General features: G+C 35.7%; 1 protein-coding gene across 2 annotated transcripts in view; it reads right to left on the reverse strand.

Moving 5' to 3' along the window:
• The window catches only part of NLGN4X (neuroligin 4 X-linked), a 118,880-nt gene that overhangs the window by 40,613 nt on the left and 61,784 nt on the right, over positions 1–16,483 (reverse strand). The gene's annotated exons all lie outside the window — the stretch shown is intronic.

Genomic DNA, 16,483 nt, shown 5'->3' on the forward strand with positions numbered 1-16,483 from the left:
AAGGCTATTGCATAAATGTTGTAGAATAAGACTTCATATTCTTGGGAATCTCATTTAATTAGTGCTTACTGGACAGTCTAGCACGGGAAAGATAATTTTGCTCTGAAATGACTTACAAGGTTTGCTTAATATGTTTGCATATTTTGCTGGTTTGTTTTGTTTGCTATTTGAAAATTACAAATTACTTCCCAGAAGCAAAAATGACTTACCATGATAATGAACAAAAACTCATTCCTGAAACTGCTTCCAAATGCATCACAAGTAAAAGTAAGTTTTGATTCTACTTTTGTTGTTGAAAAGTTACCTGATTGAGATCAAACCAAATCCTTATTTACAGATCTCCTAAAGTTAAGAAAGACTGGTTCTTATTCAGGCAAGTCTCTAAACAGTTCCACTTAGAAAATGAAGTAAGAAGAAAAAAGAACAAAAGCTTTTCTATGAGTTCTAAAAGTACCTCATAACAAAAATATAACAGAAGAAATGATGCCTATACATACACTGCAGTGTCAGTAGGGACATGACTCAGTTCACATTGTAGACAAAGCAAATATTCCATAAAGATTTTTTTTTTAATTCTAAAAGTATTCACATCCTAAAATCCAGCAAAATATGATGCTATAGGGGGAAAAAAAGCACAATCTAAACCCAAAAGTTGCTTAAAAATGCCAAACATCAGATAACTTCAGTCTGAAATACTCTTTTAATAGTGCAAGAAACAGTGCAAGAAATAGCACCTCCTTCGTGTACTCTCAAGAAACTATTTTTTTTCAAAATCATCATGTTAAGAGGTGATTCTGAATCACCTGCAGTCCTTACATTGGTCTTGCCGGTTACCCCATACATAGAAAATGAAAAGAGTGATCATCTCCAGTGACAAGTTAGTGTATAGAATTCCATTATACACAAATCACAATCCCTTAAACATTTCAAGTCTTTTGGAGTCCTACAGAGTAAATAGTACAAATAGTTTTTACCATTACTCGAATGTTGAGCCAAATGACTGTCTCTCATTACTTTAAAGTGACAGTATTGAAAAAAGAGATTTTCTACTATTTTTCAATACCTGTGGCTTACAAGATTGTCATTATTTTTGTATTCTATACAGTACGTGAAAAATACACTTTTTTTGACTACTCTTTTAATGTAATCAGCTTTATCTACTGTAATTATCATTTTCTTAATAATTTTCTGTAAGAACAGCATTCTTAAAAGTCAATTGATATAATTTTAACTGGTTTTGAGTTCATTTAGATTAAAAACATCAGGGTGTTTTTAGAGGTTTATTTATTTTTTTTAAATGGTACTGTTTTCATTCCATTTTGAAACATTTCAGTAAACAAAAATTCATTAGATCTGAGAGAATATTTTGAATTAATAACAGATAAGCTTCATGTTTTTTTCTTAAGCTATTACCTGATTGTGAATGGTAACTTTTTAGGTCACTCTCTCCTATCAAAAATATTGCCAGAAACTTTGAGCACTGGTTTTGTTTTATTTGTTTGATTGTTTTTTCTCTTGCATCATGAAGACGGTAGAGTTACTCTAAGGATATGTTTGTACACGTCAAAGGAACATGGAGAACATTGTTTTAGAAATGTCATTGCTTCTAAAGCATTTACAACCGGTAGTAAAAGTATATCCCTTTCACTACAAATTTTATAATGCTATGTGTACCTCACCTTCTAGTGTTGATTTTATGTAAACTATCTAATCTTAAAAGCCTCATTAACATGACATACATAAAATGGAACAACAAATTGTTTTATAGAATGTATTTTATTGTACTAAAGTAATTGAAATAATTAGATTGTTAACATTTGATTAACGTAGAAATGACAGGACTGCTAAGGCATAAACAAATTTGTGGTAGTTTTATTAAATTTGTGGTATTATTAAAGTTTTGATTATTAAATAGCATGCAGGAAAAAAAAAAGTAACTTGAAAACACCGCAATCGTTGTAACTAGACACTAAATTACACTCAGCAGAACAGAATTTTGTGAATATTTCCTACAATGAAAACTTCAACTTTTCTTGACACTATGAGAGCTCAAAATTATGTTTTAAGGACAAAATGCAAAGAAAAAATGTGATTTAGAAGGATGTTGCAATATCTCGCTTGAATATTTTTTGTAAATATAAGGTAGGATTCACTTGATGTAGACTTCTAAATCTACTGATCTGTACACTGACATTCTTTGCAGTAAGATCAGAGTAGAAAGCATTTTTAAGACTTTATTTATTTCCTAATTAATTGCCTAAATTTAATCAGATTAATTTTGTCTGCAACATGGAGAGGATACACCACCTATAGATAGACATGCAAGTTGCAGATGTTCCCAGTCTACTTAATAAGCTGAACTCCTAGCTAGACATCACCTCCCATATACTCAAGAGGTGATAATGTTGCTTCATCTATAAAGCATTCTGACTTAATAAATCCAAGACGTCGATATAGTTTGCATCACTAAACATTCAAGTGAAATTTTTTTCTAAATAGGAAAATTAAAGAAAACTAATGACATTTGCCATTTTGAGAATCTTGTGGGGCAGTATAGGATTAAAAGACTGGGAATTTATTTTCCACTCCATTCTTATTCTTTATTATTAAAATTCTAGGCAGATAGTCTGTTACCTTTACAGTCCAATTATTTAACATGCAATTTCACTTTATTCTGGTTTAAATTCTGTTTCAAGGACAAGAGGTTTCATCTGTTTTCTTCAATTTTGTGTCTAACTTAGGTCCTTTTTATAGGTACAGAAAGGTGATATAGTCTATCCATGTCAGATATGAACCTTACCCACTGAGTCTGGGAAATAACATGCAATGCTCTTTTCTGGAAATTCAGGCTAAGGTGTCCTCCTCTGAAGATAAAAAATAAATTTAGTGAAATAAAGTGTTGGTTTCAGACAATACAAAGAAGACACTTTGTTTCCAGAAGTGTCTTATTTACGAAGATATGTTGAATGCAGAGTAATCACTGTTGCTTTTCATCAAGCTCAGAAAAGAAGTGGCTGAGAATGCAAGATGTCAGGAATAGCTAAGAAGAGCAAGTAAAAATTTAGAGTAGAAAAGGACAGAATTCAGATTCAGATACTACTGAGTACAAATTTACTGGTTAAGCTTTCCATAATGTTCAGTACGGGTTACAACTCCAGTTTCAGTCTTCTGAAGTGACTACTGTAACCATCAGACTATTATTCACCTCAATCATCAGGTCAAAAGAGCTAGTTATAATCATGACATTATCTAGTTTCTAAGATTTATCCAAGAGATTTAGGTTCTCAGATCCTTATCCAAAATCAGCCTGTACTGGATCTAAGTGAAGCAGGTAGGTAAGGAGGTGACATCCTGTCACCCCCTCAACCCCTACCCAATTTTAGGTTATATGGTTATTTGTTCTTTTTGTGCTTTCTCAAAAACTGTCTTGGGTATAGTCAGAAAAGTAGCTGGTGTGAGTTTAAGCTTGCTCAGGTGTGGCGGTGGTTAGTTATTTCATGTTTTGCTTGTTCAGTTTCTTTTTCAGCTTCTGCTTTTCCTATAACCTCTCATATTTCTAAGAACTGAAAATAAACAGTAATGTTCTTTGTAGTGCTATTTGATTTTCAGAGACTTCTTCCTTTTCTGACCCTTTCCTACTTTGAATCTTTTACAAAACACTAAAATGCCTCACTGGGTGAATGACACTTCTCTAATTGCATCATTGGCTTTTGAGGTTGAGGGTTTTTTTTTTTCCTTTTTCTGACAATGAATTTCCATTGCCTTTTAAATGAACAGTGGTATTCATGACGTTAAAGTAGAAATGAAACATTTTTCTGTATCAGAGCCAACTGCTCAGCACTTTACAAAATCAAATGTCAAATTGTTTGATGATTGAGCCTGTCATTTTGAAAAGAAAAACTTTGTGGATGTCTTTATGTGCAGATTGTCTGGTAATGTGCATTGACACAATTGACTATGAAACAGCCTTGGAGAGAACAAGAGGACTAAAGTAATCTTACTGTTTCCATATTAATATAATTTCCATTTTCTCTATTTCCCACTGGTGTTTTACATTCAGATTTGCCTCTGTTAGGCCCATGAGGGCACCACCAGTCCTGGCTGATCCTGCCCAGCCTCCTGGTACTCATCAGCTGCCCTGATCTTGGCTGGGGGTGGGACAGACCCTGGCTGAAAGGTCCTGAGCCCCGTGGGGAGCATCTAACACTCCTGGACCCCGCAGTGCCCAGATAACATTTTCCATAAGTTCTCTTTATGTATATTTTTGTACCCACAATACCAAACATTTTTTGGTACCCTTCAAGCCTGACAAACACTTCCAATTTCTGTGTGGTATTTGTTGATTTTTCCCCATTCATTTAACTCATACAGTTGTTGATGTTTTTCAGAATTTGAAAGAAATAAATCAAAATTTCAACACAAATTTAAAAGTTTAGTATATTTTAGAGCAATTCACCATTGTTTTATCAAGAGCTGTCTTTTCAGTTGCTAAAAATATTTTTCTGTAATTACCTCACTGTATTGTCCTTGTGTTCTTCATTATCTTTCTTTGTGGTTTACGCCCACCATAACTTTGAGAGAAATATACAAGCCTATATAAATGCTGTCTGTATCTCTCAACGCTTTTTTATGTCTTACAATCTTTCTCTCTCTCTCTTTTAAAAGTCCTTAGTTGTTAAAAAAAAAAAAAGAAGAAAAGTCACAAATGAAGGTTTATTTTTACAGCAGAAAAAAAGCAGAAGAAAGGAAAAAGCCACTGTTTTTTGGGTTTTTTTTCAACATGAAGTGTTTGTTTTCTTTGAAGTGAAGGGACTGAATTTAAGTATTCAGATAAGGAACATAATCCTTCCTGTTTTCCTAATACAGTTGGTGAGATTTGAGGGCTCTCCTAGAGGGTGATTAAACAAAACCAGGCTTCTGTTCTGGAGCACTTCCTGAAGGAGCCTCTTTCCCTCACAGAGCATGTACAGAGCCTGCTGAGATACGACTTCTGCTTATTCCACACCCTCACTATTTTCCAGTCAGCCTATAAAGTTGCTGAAAGCCATAAAGGGGGATTTCAATATGAATCATGGTGGTCCATTGGTCATGCTTGCAGTGTAAATATATTCATAGAAAGATGAACATCTCAATTTTTATGGGGCTACTACTGTTTACATTTAAAAATTTTGGGAGCCATAGAAAAAACAAAGACTTTCCAGAGGAATATTAGATATGTCTACAGAGAAAGTAAAAATAAAAATAAGTTTTTTAGAGTTTTTTTATATACTCAACATTCATTTGAGGGCCTAGGAACTCCCTATTTCTTCAGTGAAAATCTAACATGTAAAATCTTAAATTGCAAAATTTGATCCTTCAACTTTGTGTTAATATCTAAGTGAGAAAAAATAAATGCAGAAGAGTAAGTTTATGGCAAGAAAAAGGGAAAAATTAAAAATGTGCTTAGAATGCACTTTAGAACAATTACAGTGTGTTAGTGCACTGATCTTTTGTACACCACCCAAAGATCAATATAGAGAACTGTTTCTCATCAAAAAAACTACTTGTTAACACCGATGACAAAGGTCATGATAACCACAGCACCATACATTGCTTTTCGAAAGCGCATAATGGTTTTTCTTCCATTTCTGCCAATGATTTTTCTTTCCATGAGGAAAGAAATGTATGTTATTTCAACTTATTTCAAAATAATTATCATGGCATTTGTAAAAAGTTAAAAACCTGTCTGTGTTTGGAAGATAGTGAAACAAACAAATTTCACTAACTTAAGCCCAACAAATTGAGTAGTTGAGGATTAGAATCACTTAAGAAAAAACACGAGACCTCTTCAATTTTCCACATTCACACGAAGTCTAGAACTTGCTTACTTGAAACCTAGATTTCTACAATCACAAATTTACTTTGAATATCTTTATACCAAAAATTTTCAGAGGACCTGAAAAGAGCTCATTTAAAGAAAAAGATAATTTATAACATAATGTGATTAAAATATGTAAAACAAGCAAAGCTCACAAAAATAATTGAACACTAGTAACAGGCATGCCAGTTAATGCAGATGAAAATATATGCAGATATAATCTTATATATTGTTCTTGGCTTAAGCTAGGTTTCCCAGATCAGACTATTTTCTAAATACACAAACAAGCCTGTCAACCACCAGGGTTTTTATTAGGCAAGTTCACATCCAGTTTAGAGATAGCCACAGAATACAATACTTTTGTCACAGATGATAAGCCTTCCCTTCAGCACACTTTCAACAGTTAATCAGTTATTTTTGTCACTTGATCCCTGTCATATAAAGGCATTGACGCCTTAGTTAATCAGTTACAAAAGATGCAGTAGAAGGCAATCTGCATAGTAACTAAAAAGGCATGGTATTAAAACAATAAATTTAAAAATACATACATACTTAGTAACTACTCTAACAATTGGAGGTCCTTCCTCATCACCAAATCCAGCCTGAATTTAACAGGATAATTATCTAGTTCTGATTTGGATGTATCTGCCTCTTCTTTCACCTGGCATCTGAATATTTTCTGTGCGTTCACTTTTGCACCTTTTGATTTTTTAATTTTCCATTTCTTAGAAGCAAGTCACCCTCTTGAATATAACTGTCCAGACAGTCCATGTGTAAAATACACGGTATGCTTCAGAAAATGGTTGTGGCACAATGTGCAATCAGACCTTGAAACCATGTTAAAGGTAACCTTCAGCCCTATCATCCTTAGGCAGTTTTCAAGAAATGGCTGATGCTCATAAATATGAAAAAGAATCAGCTCTGACTAAGAGGATTTCAATGTGATTCCTAGGTTACCAGGAAGAACAAAGATACACAGTATAAATAGGAGGAACACATGAAAGCAATCAACTTCAGGAAATACGACATTTTATGTCCCTGCATCAATGGGTCAAAGATTACAGCTTTATGTGACACAGATGATAGAATACACTGAGAAGAGTTAAAAAATAAAACTATCAGTGGTGTGAAGAACAAAGGTTTTTTTAATGTTGCTTTCTTTTTGCATTGTCACTGGTATATCCATCATTTTACATGGTCTGAGTACTCCCCAAAAAACATTACACACAACAAAAATATGTAATGAAACACACAAAAACATGGTCAAGTCTACAGAAAAAAAAAATCATGCTGTTTCAAAGGTGTATTCTCATTTTATAATAACTTTACATTCATTTTCAATTTATTGCATTTGAGTAATCACCCTTCTGGGGATGTTACATATAACCCACTTGACACCACAGGCAGCCTTGTAAGGGATATGACAAAGTTAAAGCAGTATAATTGAGAAAAAAAGATAGAAGAAGCAGGTTAATAAGAGTCTGAAATTCACATTTAAGCCCAGTTCTGTGTCAGAGGGCTACCATCTCAGAAACCTAGGTTGCATAGTTTCTGATATAGTCATCGTTATTTTTAGAGATATTGCAAATTTATATTTGTTGTATTGAAAACATCTGAGAATGGAACTCCAACTTATTAGTTTTATAATTGCTTTAAACTTCAATCTGAAATACATCAGCTCATATTCCTATTCTCTTGCTTATGTCCAGTAATGCTTATATGGCCATAGATAAAATGGATGAGTTTGTTGAGATCTGTATCTATTATTTGCAGAAACTGTTTCCAGTCAAATTTGTGAAATGCTTTCTCTCAGCCCGTAGCTGCTTGTTTGCTAGAATAGGTTAAAGGAAGGAACTTTCATTCTGATTTACTCATTACACAGTTCAAGTCTTCCCAGATCCCTGTCATATGTCCTAATCTATCATTAAAAGGGAAATGGGAGCAAGAAAATTATAGTGTTCAAAGACTCTTTTTCAAAGGGTTTTCAAAGTCAGCAAGCACTTCATATGGTCTGACATTCTGAGAATAATAAAGATCAAGCTACAAATTCTAATCAAAGCTGCATATAACAAAAATAAAATACAGAAGAGCAGAGCAACTACTGTGAGTTGAAAGAACCGAGGTTCGGGGTTATGACTTTATGCAAGATGGAAGATCTTAACACTTCAGGGTCGGGAAAACAAACATTTTTTCCCCTAAGCTAAACTGCAAATAGTGTTAAACTTGTTCCTTGAGTATTCAGATTTTTTGTTGATTCCCGATAGGCAATACTTGTTAGCATTCAGTAATTTCTTGGCTTTACAATATAACAAACTGTTATCTTCAGCGCTAGTGCCAGGAGTTTCAACATCTGAAGTGTTACATTGATCAGGAAATCTATTTTACAGGACACGGAAAAGAGTCAGTGCCCTAGGGATACGTCCATGTAAGAAGAAATTTCTATTAACAGATGACATAAGAAACGTTTGACCTTATTTCAACTGTAGCCAAAATTAGGGAACTGTGTACTACTTCTTTATTATTTTAGCTATTAAAATCACCACCTTTTAAAATGGCCAGTATTTTAATAATCATGTATCAGCAAATCACACATTCTGCTTGGCAACATTATCCTATTAAGAAAAGTAAAAAAGTAAAAGATGTTACAATTTAGGCCCGGAGGTGATATACCAAATGTTGGGGTTTTTTTAACTAGTCTGTATTTTCCAGAAGTAATCTGCTCTTTATATATTAGAAGAAATTAATTAAGAAATTATACAAAACTAACATCTGCAATTTCCCTAAAACTGTGAATTTTCTTAAATAAAAAGTATATGACCATTTAAAGTAATGAAGGCTTATTATTTAAAAGTGTGGTGATATTTTCACATTTTTCATTAATTTTGCAAGCACATTTCTCAGATTCAGATAAGCCTCAGTTTTATGTATAACACTTTGAAAAAGAAACTGGGTACATTCAGGCTTAATACTTAATACTTAATTTTCTATTCAGTAACCAAACAGGAAGGGGTAAAGTAAGATAAAGATTTTAAAAATTCCATTTGTATTAAAACAATATAGCATACTTTACTTTCTTGACAAAAATTTAAAGCCTCTTAAACTAGTTTCCTGTTGAATTAACTATTCACATGTGGCAGAAAAGGACACTTTGGGATCCTTTCAATAAAGCAAAATAAACATACTGAAATATTTCTCTTTTTTTAGTGGCATTGACAGTCCATACCTGATGTCTTGTGTTGAAGACTTCTGTATCAGCTTTTTCTAAACAATCATTCTCTTTTATAGAATGTACAAGTCTAAGATTCAAAGAATGGAGCTTGTATTCCTGAATTCATCATTGATGTTCTAAACATTTTTATCAAGTTATTGCCTCTTGCTATGTTCTTACTACTTCTGCTTACCTTCAATATGAGTATATGTATTTCTCTGTGAGTAAGCTCAGTAAATGAATAGTTTTATCTAAGTTGATCCCTCATCTCCTGAGTAATGTACAAAGTTCAAAGTTTGGCTTAAATAAGCATCTTTAAACTTGTTTTAGTGCGAAGAGTAAATTTTATTGGAAGTTGTTTAATAACATTTTAACTCAAAATCACTATAAAACAATAGAAGTAAATATGTGTAATGTTCAGAATTACGGGTTATCCACTGAACAACGTCACAAGGCACTGAAGAAAACTAAAGAGCAACTTCTATCTGAAAGCACTGCTTCCAGAATTGGGTTTTTTTCATGTTGAAGTTGTGATAGTGATTCCAGTACACCTCCCACATATTTTCTAAATATTCCATACTATAGTCTTGCATGCCTAGACTGGGGTATTTCCTATCCTTTAAAATAATCTACTTATTCGGGATTTAAGTTACATGGACAAAATCTCTAACTTAAAACAATATGGTTTTGAATATTTTTTATATGATTCTGTGAAATGTTCCAATTGCTCAAATACAAGTAGTTGCTTCAAAATTTCTTTAATACGTTCAGGTCAGTCTTGACACTTGTAGAATGTTGTCACTGTCAATTATTTTTCATTAATTATTCTATTTCTGGGAAGGAATAGGAAGCATGGAAAATTATTATTTAGAATACAAACTTACGGCACATTGAATTTGGTGTAGTTCTTTGAACATTGGTATAGCTCAAGCTGATCCTGCAGTTATCCTTACAAATTAAATAAAAAGAAAGTCAGCTTACCAGCATGCTAATTAGAGTCTATACTGAGTACAGAATTTTCTGCTGAATCAGTCTATTTCAATTACATTGTTAATGAATATCATGTGGTAATGATCAGTGAGACTAATCAAAGACTCTGCTCAGAAATATTTTTTGTTGTCATGTTTTCTTGTAAACAACAATGGGCACGTTTCACTTTAAAAATAAAGGGAAGATGCTCAGTTGTTTCCTAAGTAAAATGTATTATAGTGTATACATATTAACTATATTAATATCTGATCAACATTGCTATTTCTTTTTTTTCTGATCCTGTCTTTTATTTACTTCTTCTTTTAAAGAGAAAATTGTATAGATAACTCAGTACAATTTCTAAAGTGGTATCTTTTTGTATATTATTTCCCTAAGCCATCAATTTAATTTCCCTTAGACAAGGTGTATCAGTCATGCACACTGAGTACTACCTTCAGGAAGAAGAATGAGCAGAAAAACTTCTATGGTACCTTGTCTCTTCAGAATTTTTCATGGGTTTGTAAGGAGATGCTTTTGCTTGATAACAGGGGGAGGGATCTGCATTGCAGGCCTGGTAAAGAGTTCTTGGACTTTCCCCCATCTCTGAGGTTTGGACCCATCTCTGGCACTGCTGGGCCAATGTGATCACTATTTAAGGATGGGAATTTGAAGTGTGTGGGAGGAGATGGAAGAGAAGGGCCAGATGGAGGTGAACACAGCAACCCCGCAGCCAGGAAAAGACAGAAGGAGGGATGCCAGACCAGAGACATGCCTGCAGTCTGTGATGAGAAGCAGAGACCCCATGACAGAGGGCGTGAGAGTTGGAGGCTCTGGGTCAGAGGGGGCGAGCAGTTTAGACTCCAACCTGGAGAAGAGGAACTAGGGTTGCAGCAGCCCATCGGAGTAGCCTGTACAGGGCTGCCCTGTGTGCGGGAGACCCCGAGCTGGAGAAAGGGAGGACTGGCGAGGAGCACCTCTCCTCAGGAGTGCAGTAAGAGGCAAGAGACAACAAGAAAGGACTGACTGTACCCCCCATTCCCCATCTCTGTCATTAGTTATGGGGGGAAGAGGTATTGACACTGGGCTCAGGGCTCTGAGCCCGGGAAGAGAGAAGAGGTGGGGGAAAGGTGATCTTAAAGAGCTGGTTGCACTTCCATTGTTCACCCTACTCCAATACATTGGATATTTCTGTTTGTTATGTTTTAGTTTGAAATAAATTAAATTTAAGCTTCATTTTCTTCCCCAAGCTGAGTAGCTTTGTTTTGTCTGGGACTATAAGCAGCAATTAAGCCCTCCCTGACCTTTGGGAATTCTTAAGTCTGTAGTACTTAAGTGTAATTGTGGTCTTTTGTCCCTGGATGGATCTAAACCACGACACAATTCTAAATGTAAATTTTCCTAGTTGAGATGACATAGATGTTTCCAGATATGGGAATTTTAATATATTCTTCTTTTAGGTACCATCTTTTGACAGATACCAAAATGCAGGTAATTTGTCCTTGGTGAGTCAGCTATATAGGTAGCTGATTACTAGATTGAGGTACTCCTTTGTCTGAGTGATTTGCTTCCTGTTATTATCCTCGTAAATGACAGAGTCAAGTTATTAAAATGAAAGGAAGACCTTTTCTGCAGCCAGAGAAGATGTTGCCATTTAAGGAAAGCAATCTGAAAGTGAAAACCAGATGCCTTAAACTGAAAGGTAAAAGTCCTATTGATTTAAACAGCGGGAGCATTTAATCATGAATGTGAGAAAAAATTGCCCCACAAGATATTGAATATGTTGAATGCAGTTATGAAGAAGAAATAATAATTCAAGCACTGTGTTATTTTAGCAGGCATGCAAAATGTAATTTTTCTTCTCTATAAATTTTCTCTTTGAAAAGACTATATTTGAAGTAAATCTATAGCACCATTTCTTACAAATGTTGTCCATGTACATATCCTCCATGAAGGTCATAAGCAGGGGGAATCGATTTTTAATAAAGATATCCCTAATGAAGATACATTTTTATTAATAACTCTGTGAAGAGGCTTAAGAGAAAAATCAGCAACACTCCTAGAAAAGTAGAAGGCTTGATACCCTCTTATCAATCTCCTTATCAAACGAAGACAATAATGCTGGTGAAAGGGCTTGAATCATAGAAAAGAATCATAGAATCACAGAACTGTTTAGGTTGGAAAGCCCTTTAAGATTGAGTCCAACCATTAACCCAGTACTGCCATGAAAACATGTCCCTAAGCACCACATACACAGGTCTTTTTTTTGGGAGGGGCAAAGACAAGCATCCACCTTGCCACAACCTCTTTTCAAGTAGTTGTAGAGACTGATCCTATGTCCCCTCAGCTTCCTCTTCTCCAGGCTTAACAATCCCAGTTCCCTTAGCCCCTCCTCATAACACTTGTGCTCCAGACCCTTCATCAGCTTTGTTGTCCATCTCTGGACATGCTCCAGTACCTCCATGTCCTTCTTGTGGTGAGAGGCCCAAAACTGAACACCGTACTCAAGGTACAGTCTTACCAGTGCTGAGTAAAAGGGGACAGTCACTTTCTTGGTCCTGCTGGTCACACTATTTCTGATACAAGCCAGGATGCCATTGGCCTTCTTGGCTATGTGTGCACACTGCTGGTTCATGTTCAGTCAGCTGTAAATTAACACCCCCAGGACCTTTTCTGCCACACAATTTTCCAGTCACTCTTCCCGAAGCCTTTATTGTTGCATGGGATTATTATGGTCCAAGTGCAGCATCCAGCACTTGAACTTTTTGAACCTAATATAATTGGCCTCAATCCATCTATCCAGACTGTTCATGTCCCTCTCAAAAGCCTTCCTGCCCTCCAGCAGATCAACATTATGATCCAACTTGGTGTCATCTGCAAACTTACTGAGAGTGCACTTGATCCCCTGTGCATATCATTGATAAAGATATTAAATAGAACAGGTTCCAACACTGAATCCTGGGGAACACCACTGGTGACCGACTGGCAACTGGATATAACTTTATTTACCGGAACTCTCTGGGCCCAGGCATCCAGCCTGTTTTCACCACGCAAAGAGTATACCTATCCAAGCAATGACCAGACAGTTTCTCCAGGGAAAGGCTGTGGAAATGGTGTGAAAGTCTTTATCAAAGTCAACATCCATAGCCTTTCCCTCATTTACTAAGTGGGCCACCTTGTCATAGAAGGAGATCAGGTTAGTCAAGCAGGACCTGTGTTTAATAAACCAATATTGACTGGGCCTGAGTCCTTGGTTGTTCTGTGTGTTCCTCACAGTCGTACTCAGAATGATCTGTTCCATAACCTTCCCTGGCAACGAGGTCAGTCTGACAGGCCTGTAGTTCCCAGGATCCTCCTTCCTGCCCTTGTAGATGGGCATCATATTTTCTAGCTTCCTTTAGACAATGTCCTTATTAACATGCTTTAACTTTGGTTAGCCCCAAATTGGTCAGGCAGTTGGACTAGATGAACACTGTAGGTCTTTCCAATTGAAATTCAATTCTTCTCTTCTCTTCTCTTCTCTTCTCTTCTCTTCTCTTCTCTTCTCTTCTCTTCTCTTCTCTTCTCTTCTCTTCTCTTTGTCTACCCTAAACAACCTCAACTCTCTTAGCTTTTCTTTCGTAGGGGAGGTCTTCCATCCCACAACATTCATAGAATCATACAGTCATAGAATGGTAGGGGTTGGAAGGGACCTTTAGAGATCATCTAGTCCAACCCCCCTGCAGAAGCAGGGTCACCTAGATCAGGTCGCATAGGCACATGTCCAGGCGGGTCTTGAAGACCTCCAAGGAAGGAAACTTTGCAACCCCTCTGGGCAGTCTGTGCCACTGCTCCATCACCCTCACAGTAAAATAGCTTTTTCTTATGTTTAAGTGGAACTTTTTGTGTTCCAGCTCCACCGCATTACCCCTTGTCCTGTTGCTAGCTACTATAGAAAAAAGGGATGTCCCAACCTCCTGACACCCACCCTTTAGATATTTGTAGATGTTAATAAGATCTCCCCTCAGTCTCCTCTTCTCCAGAATGAACAACTCAGTTCCCACAGCCTTTCCTCATAAGGAAGATGTTCCAGTCCCCTGATCATCTTGGTGGCCCTGTGCTGGACTCTCTCCAGAAATTCTCTATCGCTCTTGAAATGGAGAGCCCAGAACTGGACATAGGACTCCAGATGAGGCCTCACCAGGGCAGAGTAGAGGGGGAGAAGAACCTCCCTTGACCTGGTGGCCACACTCGATGCCTCCCAGGATGCCAGGATCTTTCTACTGGTTTTAAATACCTTTTTGCTGAAACTCAGTTATGGATGCAATTATAACAGAGATATGAGGGAGCTGGGTAGCTACTTGCTGTTCAAACATAAAATTATTTTTGCTGAACACAAATATTTACAATCAGACATAATTTGTTCTACATGGAACACAACTAAAATGTTAAAAAGAATACTTATGCTGTTGTTTCAAAAAGACTCACATACATGAGTAAATGTTAAATATTGTTTAACTTTTCCAGTGGAAATGAAAATACAAACTTATGCAGCATATTACAGAGATTGGTTTTTAATTTCTTTACATGTCTAAGATCTGATTTTATGCACATTAACATTGTATCAGAGAAGAAATCTATCTTCCTTCTGTTTTTATTCTCTTAAGTTCTGCTCTCTAAAGGTCCCTTCCAGCCCTACCATTCTATGATTCTGTGATTTATTTGACCCTTTCCCAAATTCCAAAGGGGATACTTAATTCTAGACTAAATCCATACTATAATGCACAGGTGCTACGGAAGATGGGGGAAAAAAGAGGAAAATTCAGAAACCTTTTTTTTTTTTGGCCTGTTAAAAGCTTTCTCACTTTTCCAATAGTAATTTTATTACATCTCACATTGCTATACATTCTCCTAATCGATGCAGGCTCTAAATGAACCAGCGCTATTGCAGGAGACCTGGTGCTAATGAGTGCCAAATGAACACATTATTTTGATTCCTTAAATGGAACTCATAACTTTAAATTAGAAAACAGAAGTGAAAAGATGAAAATTGATGATGTGTCTCAGCTGCTAACCTTTACCTGCAGGTATCTATTGAAGGACGCATTCAACATTCATCACTATGAAAAGCCTTATTCATTCAATATTCTTTTAATGGCCTTTGTAGCTATTAAATGAAAAAAAAATGCATTATCTGTTCTGAAATGGAAGGCTTCAAAACACAAAAAGAACATATTTTTCATTTAATTCATATAGTGGCTAGTATATCAGAGCTAAGCTTTGACAGATTATTGTAAAGCAGTAAAAGTATTTTGATCTTTTGGTGCCAGTCAGTCTGTGATTGCAAGGAATGACACAGAGGCCTGAAATAATTCAGGAAAAAATGCATTTGTTTTGTGCTGTCCTTCCAAGAGTACATCTCATTGGCTGGTGCAATCATGCAAATGTAACTCTATGAACCATCGCACAATACTGATTTGTCTCATGAGCAGCATACTGACATTTCCAGGTACCTCATGCATACTTTTGCCTTGCTGTTCTTTTTATCAGGTTCATTTCCAAGCGATAGTTAGACTGAGTTACACTTTACATTTCTTTTCCTTCTAGTTTCCATATGAAATATTGCAATTTTCTCCAATTATAGAGGATTCCACGATAAAACTAAATATTTAATACATTTTTTTAGATAGAAACTTTAGAATAAAATTAAAAGCATGCATTTACACTTTTGAGGTGACTATGTAACTTTTTTTTAAATAGACTATCCTGTAACTGGCATCTTAAGAAATAAAAGGATTAATTACATTGAAATTAATTGATAAAATTGATTCATCCCGACACAGGATCTAGCCCATAGACAGTATTATAAAGGAAATTCAATGTTCTACCTGACTAGGTTCTCCAGAAAATAAAGAAAAAGAAAATTAAGAAGTCCTTCCTTTAGAGCATTTCTTGCACATATTCAAGAGCGTTTCGGATTTCCCACAGTCTCTCTCCATCATTTTTCCATTTCTCTTGTGGACAATATAATTTCTTAACTATCAATAAATGGATATAATTTATACTTTTGCAAGGGTTTTTATCATTGTTCATAAGATTTAGGAAAATGAAAATACCAAGCAAACCTAAGCAGCATCTGACTTCAATAAGAGCTTTAATAAGGAACTTGGTAGCTGCCAGTAAACCTTTACAAAATGGGCTTTCATGCAAGTTGCTAAGAGCAACTTGTCACTTTCAAATGCAAGCTCAGTTCTACATGCCTCATGGTATGAACTCCAGTCTGTGCTGTGTTACGGCTTCCAACCTCTCTGAGTTCCCAAAACTGCAAAGTTAAATCAGATTAACTACTGCAAAAAGGAATATTAGTTGCATAGGGAAGAAACAGAACAACAGTGAGGTCAATAAATTCTACCGCAAATTATCCTTTAGAACTGCGTGTTGGCCATCACAGGCTTAGATAAGCATGAAAGAAT

Source organism: Colius striatus, chromosome 1 (assembly GCF_028858725.1).
Source record: "Colius striatus isolate bColStr4 chromosome 1, bColStr4.1.hap1, whole genome shotgun sequence".
NCBI lineage: Eukaryota > Metazoa > Chordata > Aves > Coliiformes > Coliidae > Colius > Colius striatus.